Raw genomic sequence first — 18,460 nt, forward strand, 5'->3', positions numbered from 1 at the left:
CTCATTATGGACAAAAGCACATGGGAATTAAAAGGAGAAATGGCTCCTGCCCTTTAGAAGGGACATTCTACTTCCTTCCTTCCTGCTTCTTTTTTTGTAGACACTCTGTCTCTATTAAGATTCAGTTTTCAACCAGTGTAAGGTAGAAATTCTTCCGGATCCTATGGTCATAACGGTGTGGTTATTTATGCCCACATCTTCTCCCACCTCCTAGATTCTGGGCTGGGCTAGGGTCTATGTCTTGTTTATCTTTGCATTCCCTCTTTCTCCCGGCACCTAAAACAGGGCCTTGCACATACACAGAGTAAATGGGAGCATAGAAGACAATATATTATACTTAAAACAACTCTGAAAAAGCAAGAGTTACAATCATGATTTCAGACAAGACAATAATATAAATGGATAACGTCAAGAGACAAACAGGGAAATTACATTCTGCTTAAAGGCACCATAGATAAAGAAAAAAAATAACATGATGTATCTATGCACCAAGTGCCATAGAATCTAGTTCTTTAAAAAAAAAACTAAGTAAATGACAAAAAGATTATAGGACCATAGATTTAGAGCTGGAAGAGCCCTCAGGAGTCACTTAGTCCAATGGCCTCATTTTAGAGATGAGAAGATTGAAGTTCCTAGAGTTTAAGTGACTTGCCCAAAATCTTACAGGAAATAAATGACAAAGGCAGTACTTGAACCTAGAGCTCCTCCCCCCTTAAAACTTGTGTACTTTCCACTGTACCATACATTCCCAGCATGGGAAGTACCATAAGACTATTGGGGATAGAGAATCTGGGAGCTGTCTTGCATCTAGTACAATGTGACTAGAGGGCCAGGCTAAATAAGGGGGTGGGGGTTACCAATGAGAATTAAGTTGGTTTTTCTTTCTTCCTTGCTCCTTTTTGGAATGCTACTCTCCAGAAAAATACAGGCCACAGAACAAACCTAAATGTTCTCTGGAATAAGTTGACCCAGTAATTTCTCTCTCTCCTGAGTATTTCCAGGCTAGGTCTAAAATCCATTAACACTGAGGGGAAAAAGGCTGCTTTCTGGACAAACAAAAGGGTGGTTATTTATGCTATCCTGCCTCTGTGGGCAAGTTAAGAGTTTTTTTTTTTTTTTTTTTTACCTGAGCTATAAAATCCAAATCCAAATAGAAGAGAAACAACAATAGAGATTTCAACTGCTGAATGTTAACTCTGAAAAGGGCCAGGCTCTTCTAAAAATCCCTTTTTACATATGAGGCAAAACTGAGGTAGAGAGAGGGAAAGGTCTCCTCCCACCCAAAGTCTCACAAGCAGAAGCAGAGCTGGGACTAGAAGCCAGCTCTTGTGACTGAGCAGAGGGTCCTTTCCACCACATGGGTTAAATGAATCACCCAAAGTCCCCCAGTGACAGAGGCAGGACCACAGCCAAGGTCTCCTGACTCCCAATCTTATGTTCTTTCCACTGCCCCTAGCTTGTTTTCAATTAGCAGCAGATGTTCCCTCCGGCAGCTCCAGGGCAAGCGCTGGGACACCAGCTTCTTCCATCTGAACTCAGGTCGACAGCAATGTCAGCACTTGAGAAGATGGGAATGGGAGATCTATGAGAGGGAGAAATATTCGCCACAAGGATGTGTATTTGTTGGGAAGTACACCACTTGAGCATCTCCCTCAACAGCGGGGAATGAAGGTTCCAAGATAGGCTGCTGTTTTCTTAGCTGTTCCACATCCTTCGTAATGCTCTCTGCTGATATGCCCCAGTACAAAATCACTGCATTAAGCCTCATTATAATTATCTTTGTTATGACAACTCCTCTTCCGATTACTCAAAATATTTTATTCCCAAGGTTGGCGATGCAGTGGAGATGCTGTGCCACATGTTTTGGTATCATTACGGGGCTCTTTCCCTTCTTAAATGAAAGCCTCTCGGGGGGAAAGGGGGTTCGAAAGGCTAGTCGGGCTCATGAGCCAATTTCTGGCTGAGCATTCTCTGGTTTTCTGTGCTAAGATCTAAGAACAGACACTGAGCCTGCCTGCCATTATGGGCAAAGCACTCGTGCCTACACGGTCTGTTCAGAGCCCCAGTGCTGCCAAATGGAGTGAAGCTCAGAGTGATCATGGCCGGGATTTCTGATAGAGGGTGGGCCTCCAGATTCAAATGGTTGTACTCTTTGGGGAAGAGATCAAGACGAGATGTCTGACGTTCAGTGAAGTTCGAGGTGTGGGGAACACAAGGCAAGCGAGGGGCTCTTGAATCCTAGCAGTGATTCTCACGTGGCGATGGTGACAGATGTCTGTGTGAATCTCTCTATGTTCCACAATGTAGGTTGAAGTTGCCAAATGGTGGGAAGAAACTTGATTTAGGTAACTGCCACTGCTCGACTAAATGACTGGTCTTCTCACTTGATCTTCTTGCTTCTAGTCTCCCCCTCTCCAATCTATCATCCACACAGCTGTCAAAATTACCTTCCTAAGACAGAGATCTCTCATTCCCTTGCCCTCCCCCCCAAACTTCCATGGTTCCCCATTATGTCAAGAATCAGATATAAATTCTTTAAGCTGGCATTTAGGGCCCTCCACAAACCCTTTACAGGTTTACTTTATGAGTCCCCTTCACCCATTCTGTATTCCACCCCAACTGGCCTACCTGGCATTCCCTGACTTCAACACGCTATCTCCCACCTCTGTGCATTAGCACAAGACATTCCACATGCTTGGAACAAACTCTTCGTCTCTAGCTCTTAGAATCCTTGTCTTCCTTCAAAGCTCAGTCCAGATGGCCCCTCCTCCAGAAATCCTTCCCCATTCTTAGATGTTAGTGCTTTTTGCCTCATTAGTCGCCCTACTATACTTATCTTTTTTTCCCCCTATGGAAAGTCGAGATTGTTTTATCTGTATCTTTGTACCCTCGGTACCCAGCGTGTCCTGATCAATATTGGCTGAACTGAACTGAACCAAATTGGTCTCCTCCTCTCGTCCCAAGAGGTTCCTCGATGGTGTTTATTCTACTCAAGTTTAGGGCTCTGAAGCAGGCTGAGAGTTGGAAAGGTTACCACTAAACAACCATCATGAAATGACCTCTTCGTGTTTTTTATTTACCCTCTTTCTCAATGACCCTCAAGTCAGTAGAGCTCACTCAGGGAATGGGTTTTTCCAGAAGGGGGCATCTGGTGGAATGCCGAGAGGACCAGCCGAGGGAGGGAATGGGGGGATTTGACGAGCTACACGGGCAAGTCGTATCATTTGAGTATCTCACCTGTAAAGCGGCCCTCTACCTGCCATGGTTCTGGAGAGATGAGAGATGTAAAGTACTTTGGAAATGTCAGCTCTCATTCCTATCAACCTTTCCCAACACCTCAGATTTAGGAAATACCGATACGCTCTTTTTAAGGAGAAGCTGACCGAGAAAAGCACATAGTTCCCCGAAGAAAGGTGGGTGTGGGAGCAGAACTAGGGAGTCTACTAGAGCGAGGGGCCTAGGAGATAGTAAATGTCTGCCGGGCACAAGGGCAAGGCCAAAAGAACAATCATTTAACTCATGGACGAGACTGGGTCCTGAGAATGCAAAGATTAAGAACACCCCAGGCTCTGTCCTCAGAAAGTCTCCACTGTGCCAAAACCACAAATAAAGTATGACTCAAGTGAAGGATATTGTGATAAGGACAAAGGAGTGATCCAAACCGAGCGCTGTAAGACAATTTTTAGAGGGAGAGATGACTCTCCCCTCAGTATCGGGGGTGGAGTGGGGAACCAGGGAAAGCTTCCTAGAGGAGGTGGAATGTGAGCTCAAACATGAAGAAAGAGAAGGATTGACAGGTGGAGAGGAGGAGGAATGAATTCCAGGCATGGGGGAGATGGCCTGCATGGTTGTGGGAGAAAGTAGGACAGGACTGAGGAGGAGCTGAGCACAAGGAAAGGTGTGGGACTACTCCTAATTAGGGGGTGGGCGAGCTGCAGTGTGAACCTGGACTGGAGGGAGCAACAGGAAGGGGACAGATGGGATAGAACATCCAAGTAAACTGGTGAAGGGGGACGGATTCAAAGCAAATCAAAGGGAAGAGACGAGAAAGTAAGGTCTCTGCAAGCTCTGCAATTTTGTTTCTTTGATTGTGTGATAGCAGTATGGAGGAATCCAAAACAAACAGAACATGGCAAGCTCAAAGGGAAGTTCAAGGAAGAACACCATTCCCCCAGATTGGCTTCTCCTTCAGACCTCTCTCAGTAACACAAATATTCACCCAGTTTCCCAGATTTATAATAGCCCCCCGCTATGTTTGATCCTTCTACCTCCCTCATACATAGCCAGTCACCGAGTCTTATGAATTCCTCATTTGTACAAAAATGGCTCCCCGAGCCATCCCTTCTCCTTCCCCTTCCTTTTTTGCCCAAGAAATTTTTATGTGATTCCAGGTTTATAAAACAGGTATACGAATCAAACATTTACTGATAAAGCATAATTTTGTGACCCCCCACAGTCAGTTACAAGGCCCCCTAAGGGGCCACAACCCACAGTTTAATAAGCTTTGTTAACCCACCCTTCCCACTGAAGCTATTTTCTTATGCCTCTGGTCTGTCACTTCTAGGTTCCAAGAGCTTCTGGGGCTCCTTCTGGCCTCCTGAGTAAAGTGCAAATTCCTCTATCCCCACCCCACCCCAACTTATTTTTCTCCACAAGCCATCAAGTTCCTTTCCATTGAACATGTATGGTACCATCCCATCTCTGTGTCCTTTCTCAGACTAGCTCCCACACCTCTAATGGTCTTTCCATCTAGTGAACTCCCATTTATTTTTTAAAGCCCAACCAAACGCCACTTTCTCTATGAAGCCTTCCCTGATTTCCCCAGGATAGTCATTTTCTTCCCACTAGATCTAACATAACACTTTGTTTTGTAACTCTCTAAAGCACTCATCTACATTCACATTATGAATTGTAGTCATCTGTTTGGATCACATCCTGTGAGCTCTATGAGGGTATTGTGTCTTAATTAACACCGAATCTTCTCTGACACCTGGCACATGATCTTGCATACAGTAAGTACTCAATAGATGCTTGATAGTTGAACAAATAAATGCTAGCATCCAGGACTCAAGTTAAGCAAGTATCATGGAGAGGTGGGAAGTGAGTTGCCGTTACACCTGAGGAGGTCCATGCTAAATTATACAACAGGTTCTGAACTGCTTTTTGTCTTATATGCCCTGCTGGCAAGGACAGATAGGGACTGACAGAAGGGTGGTGGACATTAGGGAAGCTGGTGATTGGGGCAGCTGCTACTGTCGGGGCACCCCCAAATAACCGAGTCAAATCTCTGACATAAAGTTGCACAGAGAGTGGGAGAATCGACGATAACAAACATTCGTTCAGTGCCTACTATGTTCAAGGCACTGCATCAGGCCCCAAGTAGACAGAAAAAAACTAAGCAGGTCCTACCCTTGAGGGGCTTACGTTCTACTAGTAGGATACATCATCTTCACAAGTAAGAATAATACAAAGTAGGCCGAGGAGAGGAACATAAACCGGGATGATCGCAGAAGGCCTAACTGAGAGCAGAATCACGGTAGAAGTAGAGGTTCAGAGAGAAAGAAATGAAGAGACCTATTCCAGGTATAAGAGATGGCTTGTTCCCAAGACTTTCTGGAGGTACTAGATAGTGCCTCTCTAGGACTAGCTAGAATGTCTGGTTTGAGGAACAGCTAGTGGTCCTGTTTGGCTGGATCGTATTCTTTTTGAGGGTGTGAAATCTGGAAAATCTGGGCAGCATTAGTACCTTCATTCTCAGGAAGAGAGTCACAAAGAGGACACAGGATATACCTGGACCTGTAGCTAGTTTTTTCACTTGATCCTCAAGGTAAACTGAGGTCCTTAGTGTCTCACTGGTGTTAACTAGAGGCTAAGGGTCATGATCCCTTCTGGTGTACCCACATGACTCCAGGTCTCATTTCACAAACATTTTGATCAATGGTAAGCTCTGCAGGGAATAAGTCCCAGACTTAGCCTCTGTGAGTGCCAAAGATTTCTCTATTTCAAGGATGGTGCTTTTCTCTGCCCCAGGTGACTCCTGGGTTGCTACATGGCATGTGATTTAGAGGCGAAATGCATTCTCAGGTACACAGCAAAGATTGATGGACGAGATTATTGCTTCAGAGGGGCTAGGCTGACTTGCTATCCCTGCTGGCAATCTAGTAATCTTAAAATACTGAGATGTTGAGCCTAGGTGGAGATGGGATTTAAGTTTCAGGACACAAAAAACTTTCCTACAGGATGGTAAAGACAGGAATTAGCTAGCTCTGAAAACAGGTGCAGTTCATGCCTTTCCTAATGGACTATCACATTCCCCAGAGCAGCTGTTCCAGACTTTTCCTTCTCTCCTCAAATCTCCCACAATATCCCTTTCTCTCTCCCTCTCAGCAGAGGACCTCATCTCATAATTTAATGAAAAACAATGCCATTCTACTACAGTCAGCTCCCCTGCCCTACACCTAAAAACTCTTTGACACCCCCCCAATATCTGACCCAATCTCTGCTGAAGAGGTTGGCCAAAGTCAAGGCTTCCACTTGTCCCTTTACTGCCATCCTTTTCCATTCCCTCCAGAAATTTGCCTCCCCAATCATTACCTTTCTCAACTTTTCGATCTCTCTTCTGACTCTTTTGCTAGAACCTACAAACATGCCCAAGTTTCCTCCATCCTTAAAATAGTGTTCATTTGACCTTATGCTTCCTCAATCTTTTATTTGATAATCTCTTCTTCTTTACGCAGTCAAACTTCCAGAAAAAGCCATTTGTACTTTTTACCCCTACTTCCTTTCTTCTCACTTCTCAATCTCATGTAATGTGGCTTCTGACTTCTTCCCTCAAATAGAACACCGCTTTCTCCACTGACCAATATAATATGTCAGATCCAATGGCCCTTTCTTAGTTCCCTGAATTTAATCCTTCTGGCTTATGGACTTTTCTTCAGAATGTTTTTAAAATGCACAAAATAAAATATGTGGGATTACAAAGGAAACAAATTGTAATGAAATACAGGTGTGATTTTCCCGAAGTCCATAGATCCTCTGAAATCTATAATATGCCTTCGGAGTCTGGAAAATCCAGGTTAAACATCAAGCTACTAAAGGATTACTTTTTAGAGTCAGAGAAAATTAGATCCATCAGAATGAACAAAAGATCGAGAATTTCAAAGGAAATAAGTAATGTTATACATCAAAAGGCAAAAAAGGTTTATAATCAAGAAAGATGTGCTATAAAACTGAGTATAATTCTATAAGGGAAAATGTATCTTTAACAGAATAGAAGACATATAAACATTCCTGTTGAGAAAACCAGAGCTTGGTAGACTCTTGGAAAACAATGACAGGAAACAAGCAATTTGAATGGGCTAAAAAGAATCATGTGTTAACATCCTAATAAAGGGGAAAGAGTTCACTGTCCCTTCTAAACCCCACTATGTTGAAGAGGGAAAGAGCAAAGAAACACAAACTCAGAGTCCAAATAGAATTGAATTAAATGAATAAAGAAACAAGGTAATAACATGGGGAGGGGGGTGCATACCCTCCCCCCCATACACACACACAAGGGAAGAAACAAAAAAGAAGAAAGAATTTATTAATTCTTATAATTGGGACCATCAGAAGAACATGCAAAACTGGAAGTTGAGTCTTCTCATGAATATCACTCTTTTTTATATAGTATTTTATTTTTCCAAATACATGCAAAGACAGTTTTCAACATTCAAATCTGCAAAGCCTTGTGTTCCAAATTTTTCTCCCTCTTCCCACCCCTTCCCAAGATAGCAGCAATCCAATATAGGTTAAACATGCGCAATTCTTCCAAACATATTTCCAATGAATGTCATTCTTAACTGTACTTGAAGAAGGATGATGGAACATATGTATACATATACATAGAGAGTTTAGTATAGAAATATTTCAAAAGCAAGAGGTAAATAAGGAAAAGAGGAAGAGAATTTAGAAAAGGGGGTAGAATCGAGAAGAAATAGTCAAAAGCAAAACAAAATTCAACAACAAAGGAAGGGAAAGACTTAGTCACTTAGCTGAGTTGGGTAAAGGCACAGGAACAGAGAAGGATCAGACCCCGCCAGGTATATCATTGCTAGTATTGATTTTAATCCTTTTTTTCCCCACCACTTCTTTGGCTTCTAGTATTTTTTTTTAACATATATGAGTGTTGCACTTTGTCAAAAGCTTATATCTATTGATATCATCGTGTGATTTCTGTTGTTTTTCTTATTACTGTGGCCTATCACATTTTGAGGTTTCTTAAAGCTGAACCAGGCCCGCTTTCCGGGATAAATTTAACCTGATTATAGTGAATCATCTTTTGAATATGTTGTAGCCTCTTTGCTGATATTTTATTCAATATTTTGTATTGCTATTGATTAGTGCTCTTGATTTATAATTTTCCTTTTAGTTATTAAGATCATATTTGTTTCATAAATGGAATTTAGGAGAATATCTTGCCTATTTTTTCGAACAACTTATGCAGTATTATAGTTAATTGTTCTTTGTTTGTTTGAAAGAATTTACTTAGAAAGTTATCTGGGTCTAGCTGTGGTGTTTTTTCCCCTTTGCAAGTTCATCGATGACGACATAGTCAATTTCTGAGTCTGAGACTGTGTTCCTAAAAGTTTCTATTTCTTATTCTTGCTAATTTGGGTATTTTATCTTTTTGTAGGCATTTGTCTTTTTTTAAGTTATAAGTTTTGTTGGCCTCTAATGGGAAAAACTTTCTAAAAGGAGCTTAAGTGGAGACTTCTACCACTCACCGGTAGAAGCTGGAAACCTTTGATTCAAAACTAGCTTCCTGGCTTTATTGGAGTCCCACAGGGTATGATCAAACCATGGCCAATTGAAACAAACCCAATTGAAATGTCTTGGTCCACAATTCACACCTCTGATAGATGTTTCGGGTTGAGATGTGTTCTCGCCCCATAAAGGTATCTATTAGCATCTTATCAATTACTTTAATTATCTGCCTAGACACATACAGCGGATTTATGAATACTATCATGAAACACTTTTTACAGAAATAAAGGAAGACAAATAATTGGAGGGAAATGAATTGTTTGTGGCTCAGCTGTGCCAAAATAATAAAATGATGATCTGACTTATATTATTTACAGATTTAGTGCCACATCAATTAAACTATTAATTGTTTGTTTTATAGATCTAGACAAAAATGATAACAAAACTCTTCTGGAGGAATAAAATACCAAGAACCTCGAGGGAGATGATTTAAAAGCAGGAATTAATGTGTTCTTTTTAAACCTGAACATACCATCTTAAATTTTACTATAAAGTAATAATCATCCAATTTGGTACTGGTTAAAAATGAATGGAATGGATCCTATTGAACAAGACCCAGACGCAACTAAACATGGTAGCACAATTCAATAAACCCAAGAGTGTCAACTATTGGAGTAACATCTTCCTATGCAACAAAGACTGCTGAGAAAATTGGAACGTGGTCTGGCAGAAACTAGGGAGCTAGACCAGTATCTCATACTGTATGCCACAATAAGCTCCAAATGGTTCCATGACTTAAAAAGCACTTGTTGAAGGGGTTTGGGGAGGATATTTGCCACCACCAAGACTTGCTCTTGCTTGCCACTAGGCTAGGATTCTGGACTAACCCAGGCCACAGAAACATTTCATGCCTTCTTTTCTTAGCACATCCTGGACAAACCCAGACAGGGCCTTGCTCTAATTTGCTTCAAGAATGGGCTGTAAAAAAATTCACACTTACCAGACATTTAGGAAGATGTGACCTGGTAACAAGAAGTTGCCTCCCGGGGATTGATCAATATCATATCCCTATATTACAATACAGATGTTAAAAATGGAGAAACCAACCGATAAACTGCTGGAACTAGAACATCCTCCCAGACCAAACTGCTGCCCACAACCACTCAATCACAATAGGGACCCATAAAAACTTAAGAGCAACATTTTTAATCGATGCTGCTGTGTTAAGAACTTAATCTCCAACCTATATGGAACAAAAAGATTCTACAATATAGAGATCGGCAGAAGAAATAAAAACCACATGGGAATGGATTGAGGTACTTTATGTATAGCTGTGGTCCTGTGTGCTACATGAATTACGGGCAACTAGTATAGAAGACAGAGTGCTAAGGCCTGAATGAGGAGGATCTGGCTTCAAATATTTCCTAGCTGAGTCATTTTTACCTGTCTGCCTTGGTTCCCTCAACTGTAAAATGGGGGTGATAATAGAACTTACCACTCAGAGTTGTTGGGAGGATCAAATGAGAATATTCATCGTGTAATGCTTAGCACAGCACCTAGCACATAGTAGGTGCAAAATCAAGATGCTAGTTATTGTTGCTGTTATTCTAAGGGATGCTTCCATGGAGACACAGAAAAATAAGTTTACATACCAATACTTTGATTCAAATAAGAAAAAGCTGTCATACTATGTGGGCATAGTCTGCAGAATCTGAAATATGCAGTAATGGGAACAGGAGAGAGACTTGTGCCAGAACCATTTCTATCTGGGATTTTCCACTAAAAAGATGAGAAGGATGAGACAAATAATCATAAACAGAAAGAAGGGAGGTTGCACGGTGCAAAGTTTAGAGAGGTGTCCTTGGCATCACAAAGGCCTGAGTTTGAGGTGCTGTCTTTGGCAGATTATAGCCTCTTAACCTACTACTCTCAGACTCATTGCCTGAAGCCCCCCTTAGACCAGAGGACGCTGAACATCTACAGATCTCCATGGCCAGTGGGCTTGCCTTGCCGACCCAGAGATAAATCGAAAAAACAATGATGATGATGATAATTATAGCTGACGTTTTGATAGTATTTTAACATGTACAAAATGCTTTACATATGTACCATTTAATTCATCCATATAGGAGCTCTGTGAGGTTGGTGCTACAGGGACATTATACATATAAACTCAAAGTTTGCTGACAGTCCCACAGCTAATGAATGTGTTAGAGGCAGTATTACAGCCTAAGTCCTCCTGGCTACTCATTTACTGCTTTTTTCCACTAACCCACATTATTCCTTTCCCTTGCCCTCATTTTTCTTATCTGGAAAATGAAGGATGGGACATATAATATCAAAGATTCCTCCTCAATAGAGCCAATGTGTCTTCATAGGGTACCTTGTATATAATTACTCATGTCCTTCCCACATGGCACGGTGGAAAGAGTCCTGAGTCTGAGGCAGAAGATTTGGATTCAAATTCTGGCTCTGCCAATTATGTGGCCAGATTATTTCTGGTCTCTGGGCCTCAGTTTCCCCCTCTGAAAATCAGAAGTCCCTTTCAGCTTTGCATCTGGACAGTCAGGCGATACAGGACAGAGAGCATTGGGTCTGGAGTCAGGAAGGCCTCAAAGACACTTACAAACTATGTGTGATCCTGAGCAAATCACTGAAACTTAATTATATATGCCTCATCACTTTGAAGCTATTCCCAAATGATGGAAGTTGCATGGGTGTGATGACTTTTATTTTTGGCTTTGTATCCTCCACTCTGTACACACAGGAGAGCCTTAGTAAATATTTCACTAAAAATTCCACACGTGAAGAAATTTCCTGATCTAGAACTTTTCCTTATAGCAGAAGTTGGGTGTCTACAAGATATCCATCAATTTCATAAAAATGGATTTTTTTTGGCTCTTGGAATTGTTCTGGCCATAATCATGTTCTGGCTAGTATTTGAGGACTACGCTTCTTTTGGTAGACTGCAACCAAAAGGCTGCAAACAGGATCTGCTCAAAGAATCAGAGATCAAAACTCGGTGTCAACGGGATCACTTTGTCCAAAGCCCACTGCCATAACCAATAGGAGGGCATGAAAAGGCAGTTTACTCATATATTCCTTTATCTCAGCTCTACTGAGATTATCTCCCTCAAGTCTCTCTTCTCCCTTAATCTTTTCATATGTCCATCTATTTGTGTCTTCCCTCTCTCCTTTTCTCTCTCTCCCTCCCTCACCCCGTTCTGTCTCTTTCTCTTTCTGTCTCTCTCCTATCATTTTCTGTCTGTCTCTGTCTCTTTCTCTCTTTTTTCTCTGTCTCTCTCTCCTTTCCTTCTCTCTTCTCTCTCTCTTTCTTTCTCTTTGTCTCTTTTTCAATGTCTTTCTCTCTCCTGTCCTTCTCTCTCTGTCTCTATCTGTCTGTCTCTGGGTCTCTTTCTCTCTCTGTTTTTCTCTCCTGTCTTTCTCTGTCCCTCTCCTCTCTTGCTCTTTCTTTCTCTCTCTCCATCTCTGTCTCTCTGTGTCTCTGTCTCTGTGTGTGTCTCTTTCTCTCCTGTCCTCTCTCTGTCTCTGTCTCTCTGTCTGACTCTCTGTCTCTTGCTTTCTCTGTCTCTTTCTCCCCTCTCTCTCTTTCTTGCTTTTTTCCTGTCTCTCTCCTGTCCTTCTCTCTTTTTTACTGTCTCTGTTTCACTCCCTTTCTCCCTCCTTCCCCCCTCTCATCTTATTTCCCTCCCTTTCCCCCATCTCTCTCCCATTTCCTCATAATACTTGCTCTTTCCTGTCTTTATGCTATCTTCCTTAATGTGGAACAGAGCTGAGGCTTTTGAAATTTTTTTGCTGTATTTGGTGAAGTCATGAGTTTGTGTTCCCTGTTCTTAATTTGAAAAGCAGGTTAAACAAAAGCTTTTTATTTCTTAGAAAATAAGTTTAGCTATTTGTTAATTTTGTGTGACCAATGATTGCTTCTTCTTTTTTTTTTTAAGACATCTATTTTCAACAGAAAATTGGTTCCCTCCTCAGCTTGTTGACACAATTTATAAAGCGAAACTCATTGCATTGTACACAATGATTTGTTCACTACTCTGCGCTGTCTTAACAGTTGATTGTGCGGTGATCAAGCAGACTGACTCTGCAGCTAAAATAATCTACCACGCTGACAGGTTTTCTTTGGGGGCCTGGGATTTAAACATACAACACCGACCTCAGTAAAAATGGTCTATCTGAAAATGAATTTTTGTTAATTAAAAATAAAATTGTATTTTTAGAAAATGAAAAAATGGTCTATCTGATGTTTCTATAAGATTGAATCAACTGCAGGGCACAAATGCATTCAACTGTGCAGGGATCAGACTGTTAATATAGAGAAGACTGTGGCTGAAATAACGAGATCTGCCACACTGACAGGTTTTCTTTGGGGGCCTAGAATTTAAACATATGACATTGGCCCCAGTAAAAAATGGCCTGTCTGGTGTTTTCTGCTCAAGTGGATCAACTGCAGGGCAGAAAGCTGATAAATTGTGCAGAATTAGACTATTAAAATGCTTAAAAATATAGACAAGGGGGGCAAAGGTGGTGCCCCACAGGCCTGTAATCCCTGCTCCTGGGGAAGCTGAGACTGGTAGATCTCTGGAGCTTGGGTATTCTGAGCTTCAATATGTATCGGTTAGTAGGTAGGTATGTAGGTGTGTGTGTATGTGTGTATGTGTGTGTGTGTGTGTGTGTGTGTGCATCTGTGCATATACAAATAGAGATGTGTACACACACAAAGAGATCTGACAGCAAATTTTCAAAAGAATTTCTTCAGAATAAGAGGATTTCTGTAGTCCTGCAAGTAGATGCTAGGAGGAGTAATTCTGGAGATGGGCTAAATCTAGGAATGGCCCTCAGGCCTCATCCCTGAAGGTTCATTCATCTAAAAGAAATCTACAAACTCTTCTGCAAATCCCTGAACCATGGCGTGAAGATGACCCCGGTTTCTACCAGACTCTGTCAGGAGATCATCAGCTCTGGCAGTTCCTAATTAAACTAGAAAGGCTCGGGGTCCAGCAACAGATTATATATATTTGTTGTTCAGAAGGCTAACCTAGCCAAGTTCAGAAAAGTTCATCACCATCTTGACCAGAAGGTGATGCAGTTTTTGACCATGGTGACTTTTGAAGACAATACGATGACACATTCTTAAAATTAGGAAAAAAGTCAGGATTGGTTAAGGATCACGAAGGGTTGGTTTTTTCCTTTCTGAAGGTTGACTGCAGTGGCCTGAGGGATTACAGAATAGTGTCGGGACTGAAAGGGACTGTCTGGATCAACTAATCCAACCCTTTCACCCTACAGATGGGAAAACTAAGCCCCAGATCATCTAGAAACTGTTTTGGAAAATACGGGTCAACATTTCCATAGCTCAAGATGGATAGTTCTGTCTGGTGGGTGTTAAGCTCTCTTCTAAAAGGATAGAGGCATCCCAGCTGACTTGGGAGAAGCCCGTGCTGTTTGGAATTCCTGTTCCATCCACATACCTATGTCTTATTGCAGCATCCAGGGACCCCACTGAAAGGGAAGGGCTCCAACAGACTAAATGCCTGGCATCTCCAGCTGTCAGGATGCCTGCAGAAGGGGCGAAAACAAGTTTGTGGGTGGAGAAAATAGAACAGTTGCTGGTCTGGCAGGGAGGTCAAATCAAATCGATGACTTGGCACTTGGCAGCAGTGGCCGGCCAATGCCTTAGAATGGCCGCTGAGTCATCAATTTCCTTACCTGATGCGGAGACAAGCCTTACGCTCACTCTCTAGATGTCTCCTTTCCAGAAGGCTTGGAAAGGATCAGGGAGATATGGAAGAAGATGAGCTTGGCAACTGTTCTGAGCCAAAGCACTGTCCTCTAGTTCTTGTCCCATAACCTGGTGTTAAGCTGAGAGGGCAGTCCTGATACAGATCGGAGAAAGAGCAAAAGAAGCTGGCATTTACTGTCTTTGCCCTTTGGGATATTTGAAAAAGCCATTTTGGAAGGGAAGCCGGTTGTTGTTCATGGCCACCTGGCTTCCTGCCAGCCAGCCCTCAGAGAAACAGGATTCCTTCTCCTTTTTATTTTAACAGAGATGGGGATCTGAATGCCAACTCGGCCATTGTGTACCCCTGGACAAATCATTTCCCCTTTCTAACACTTGGTTTCCCCTTTGTATAGTAAGAAATATGAACTAAATGATCTCTATGGTCCTTTCTACTTCTAAATCCTACAATCTAGACATCATTTCTTGAGACCTGTCACCATCAGCCTGAATAAAAACTTCTTGAAGTAGCCCCTGTAACGAAACTCTTTGGATCACGGGGTCGGGTGAGACAGCTCCAATGACATGAGAAAAAAAATCAAGGCCATGGCTTTGGCCTCCTCCCACCTTTCTTTATCTTTTGGTCTTCCACCTCCATCTATACAGTCCCTGGGCCAGAGACCACACCCTCAGCCCATCTCCAATGCCTTCTTTGGCCTCCTGATATTCAAAGGTCCTAAATGTATCACCCTGGCAGCTGATTTCCTGTCTTTTCTTAAGGATCCAAGATTGGGAGAAGAGGCTCCCCTGAATTGGACTCTAGCAGGATGGGAACCCAAACTTCAAAAGAAAACTGAGACTAGATCAATTTCCTTTCAGTCCGTCTCATTCTCAGAAGCATAACCAAATGACTCATAGAGACGGAGTGTCGGTGATGTTACTGAACCGCTTGTTGGATAGATGGAGGCAGGATAGCAGGGCTGGCGTGATAATTGAATTCTGGGCACCAGATGAGATCACCAAGTGAGAAAGAATAGGAAAAAAAGAGACGAGGGCCCAGGAGACAGCCTTGGGGTATGCTCACAATTGGGACAAATACAAATGATGAGCCAGCAAAGGAGATAGAGGAGGAACCCTCAGACAGGTCATGAGGAAAACCAAGAGAAAGCAAGGTCACGAAAAGCCAAAGAGGAGAAGGTATGGAGGAGGAGTGCCCAGAAGCTGCAGGAGGGCTGAGGATTGAGAAAAGGCCAACAGCATGGGGATAAATTTGCCGGGAATCTGAGCAAGTCAGACACAGAGGGTTTCTAGTGCTGACTGCAGCTAAGGAGATGCTGTCCTGTGCCGGTATGGCAATGTGGTGGATGCAATACCGTAAGGAAAAACAGACAGGTTCAAATCCTGCCCCTGACGCTTGTGAGCTGTGGGCCTAGGAACAAGATACTGCATCTCTCCAAGCCTCAGTTTCTCCAGCTGTACAATGGAAATAATAATGAGGTCGTGATTATAAAGCACTTAGCACAGTACCTGACACACGGGAAGTGTTATATAAGTGTTAACTATGATTATTATCATTAGAATGAGAATAAAAATAACACCTGTGGTGGCAAGCTCCCAGGGATAACGTGATGCATGTCAAGTGTTCTGTAAACCTTACAGTGGTATGTGGGGTGTCCTAGAAGCCTTCCTATAATTTTAAGCTTTGTAGAGTTGAAAACTGCACTAAAATTTGGGGGACACTTTATATAAACAGCAGTTGTTAGCACTTCCTTACATGGCAGTACTGTGTGTGTGTGTGTGTGTGTGTGTGTGTGTGTGTGTATGTGTGTGTGTGTGTGTGTGTGTGTGTGTGTGTATGTGTGTGTGTGTGATTTTCCCCACTGGGAAAGCTCCTTGGGGGCAGGGACTATGATTTCCATTTTCTTGGGATCCTTTATAAAGGCTAGTTCAAGAGCCTACACACAGGAACTGTCAAACAATGTCCTCGCCTCTCCACAAGGCTGTGTGTGTTGGCCCATCTCTGTGAGCTCACCTCCTGTTTCCTGTCCCTCACATCCCAGGTGCAGAGCCAGCCTTCCAAGAATCCAAGGATAATCAGCACACTCAGTGCCTTCCTTTGAGCCAAAGGGGATTGGAGAGAAAGCTTTCAGCCAGGGTGTTGATCATACCGTGGCGTTCCACCCACCTCTCACTCCCTAGAGATCCCTGGCCTCTCCCGGGCCCCATGTCTGTCAGGCGGCCGCTGGTGATGAGCTGCTCGGCAATTTTGTTTGGGAAAGCTCTCTCATTTAAAGGTTTAGGGTTTGAGTGTCATCTCTGATATATACGATCACCACAACACTACCCCTGCCCCCCCCTATACATTAAATCCCGGGTCTACAATGGACTTTATAAAAGAGGAATTGGAGAATGTTTGGCCTATGCTCCTGAGGCATTATGGGAAAACCACAAACATTATGGGAAAACCACAGAACTCCGATTTGTGAGCTGCAGTAATACCTTCCCACTGACCCCAGCGGTCTCAACCTTATTGGGCCTTCCCCAACCTTATCTCATCCCTTAAAAAATGGGTGAAAATGTGTCCTGGTGCTTTGAAAACTTTCTTATTTTGAAAGGATGCTTAATTTAAAACTGTTTCCACTGCTGTCAGCATGTCTAGCCCAGGACACATCAGGCCTGCAGCTGTCAGCTTGCAACCCTCTATCAGTTACAGTGGCTCGGCAGGCCAAGGCAGGCCTGCCTCTCTGTAAGCAAGCAGCTTCCTGATAGCAGCCACAGATGTCAAGATGAAGCCACGCCTTGTGGCCACATTTAACGTGCCAGGGAAACCATCGTGAAATCTGAGTTTCTTTTCCAAGTTATTTTGAGGATAGTGCTTTGAAGAAAACTGGCTGTCTCAGAAAGACAGTGTAAAATGCCTAGGCAGCATGGTGCAGTGGTTTGAGTGCTCAGATAGGAAGCCAGAGAGTCGGGGGCTCCTCTTTTGTCAAATAAGACAGGTGGCGAACTTGCCCCCGGAATGAAGAAGGTTAGCAGAATGGATCAGAAAGCAAGACTCGATAATATGCCATTTACAAGAAAAACACTTCAATCTAAAGATCCACAAAGAGTTATGAAGGATTAGAGTAGAAGCCATCATTTCTTGGCCAAATCCAAAAACTACAACAGCAGTGGCACCGGGGTGGCAATCATGATCTCAGACCCTATGTTTAAAGGTGCCATAGAAAGTGAAACAACAGCAATCCCAAACATATTAGTTTACTACGTTTTACACTCTAGCATACTGTCAGAAAATTGATCCACCCATCCGCAAGTATTGTTAAATACCTACTCTGTGCTTTGAAGGAGAATAATGATGAGGAGGGAGTGCATTCCAGGCACGAAGGAAAGTCTGTACAAGAGTACAGAGATAGAGATGGAATAAGTGGTAAAAATCAGAAAAGAAGATTTGATCAGATCATCAAATGTGTTAAGGAGAATAATTTCTAATAAGCCTGGAAAGATTGAAAACAAGTTGTGAAGGGATTTCAGTGCTGAACAGAGAAGTGTTGATTTGATCCTGGAGGCAATAGGAAGTGGCTGAGGTTTATTGAATGGGGAAGTGGCATAGTCAAACATTTTCTTTAGGAATATTACTTTAACAGCTGTGTGGAGGATAACTAGGAGAGAGAAGACACTTGAGGCAGGAAGACTATTCCGCAAAGTATTTCAATAGTCAAAGTGCTAATGGTCTGAACTGGGATGGTGCCTGAGGGAGTAGTAAACAGGGGACATCTGGGAGATGTTATAGAGCTGTAGAAATGAAACTGACAAGACGAGGCAACGGACTGGATGACTGTGAAGGGGAGGGAGAGGGAAGGATAGAAATAGGAAAGTTCTACAGAGGGATGACCTGGTGGGGAAGGAGAATGTTTTGGAGATGCTGCAGGGCATGCAACTGAAAACGTCCACCAGGTTGAAGAAGTAACAGGT

This window comes from Antechinus flavipes, chromosome X, assembly GCF_016432865.1.
Source record: "Antechinus flavipes isolate AdamAnt ecotype Samford, QLD, Australia chromosome X, AdamAnt_v2, whole genome shotgun sequence".
NCBI classification, from domain to species: Eukaryota; Metazoa; Chordata; class Mammalia; order Dasyuromorphia; family Dasyuridae; genus Antechinus; species Antechinus flavipes.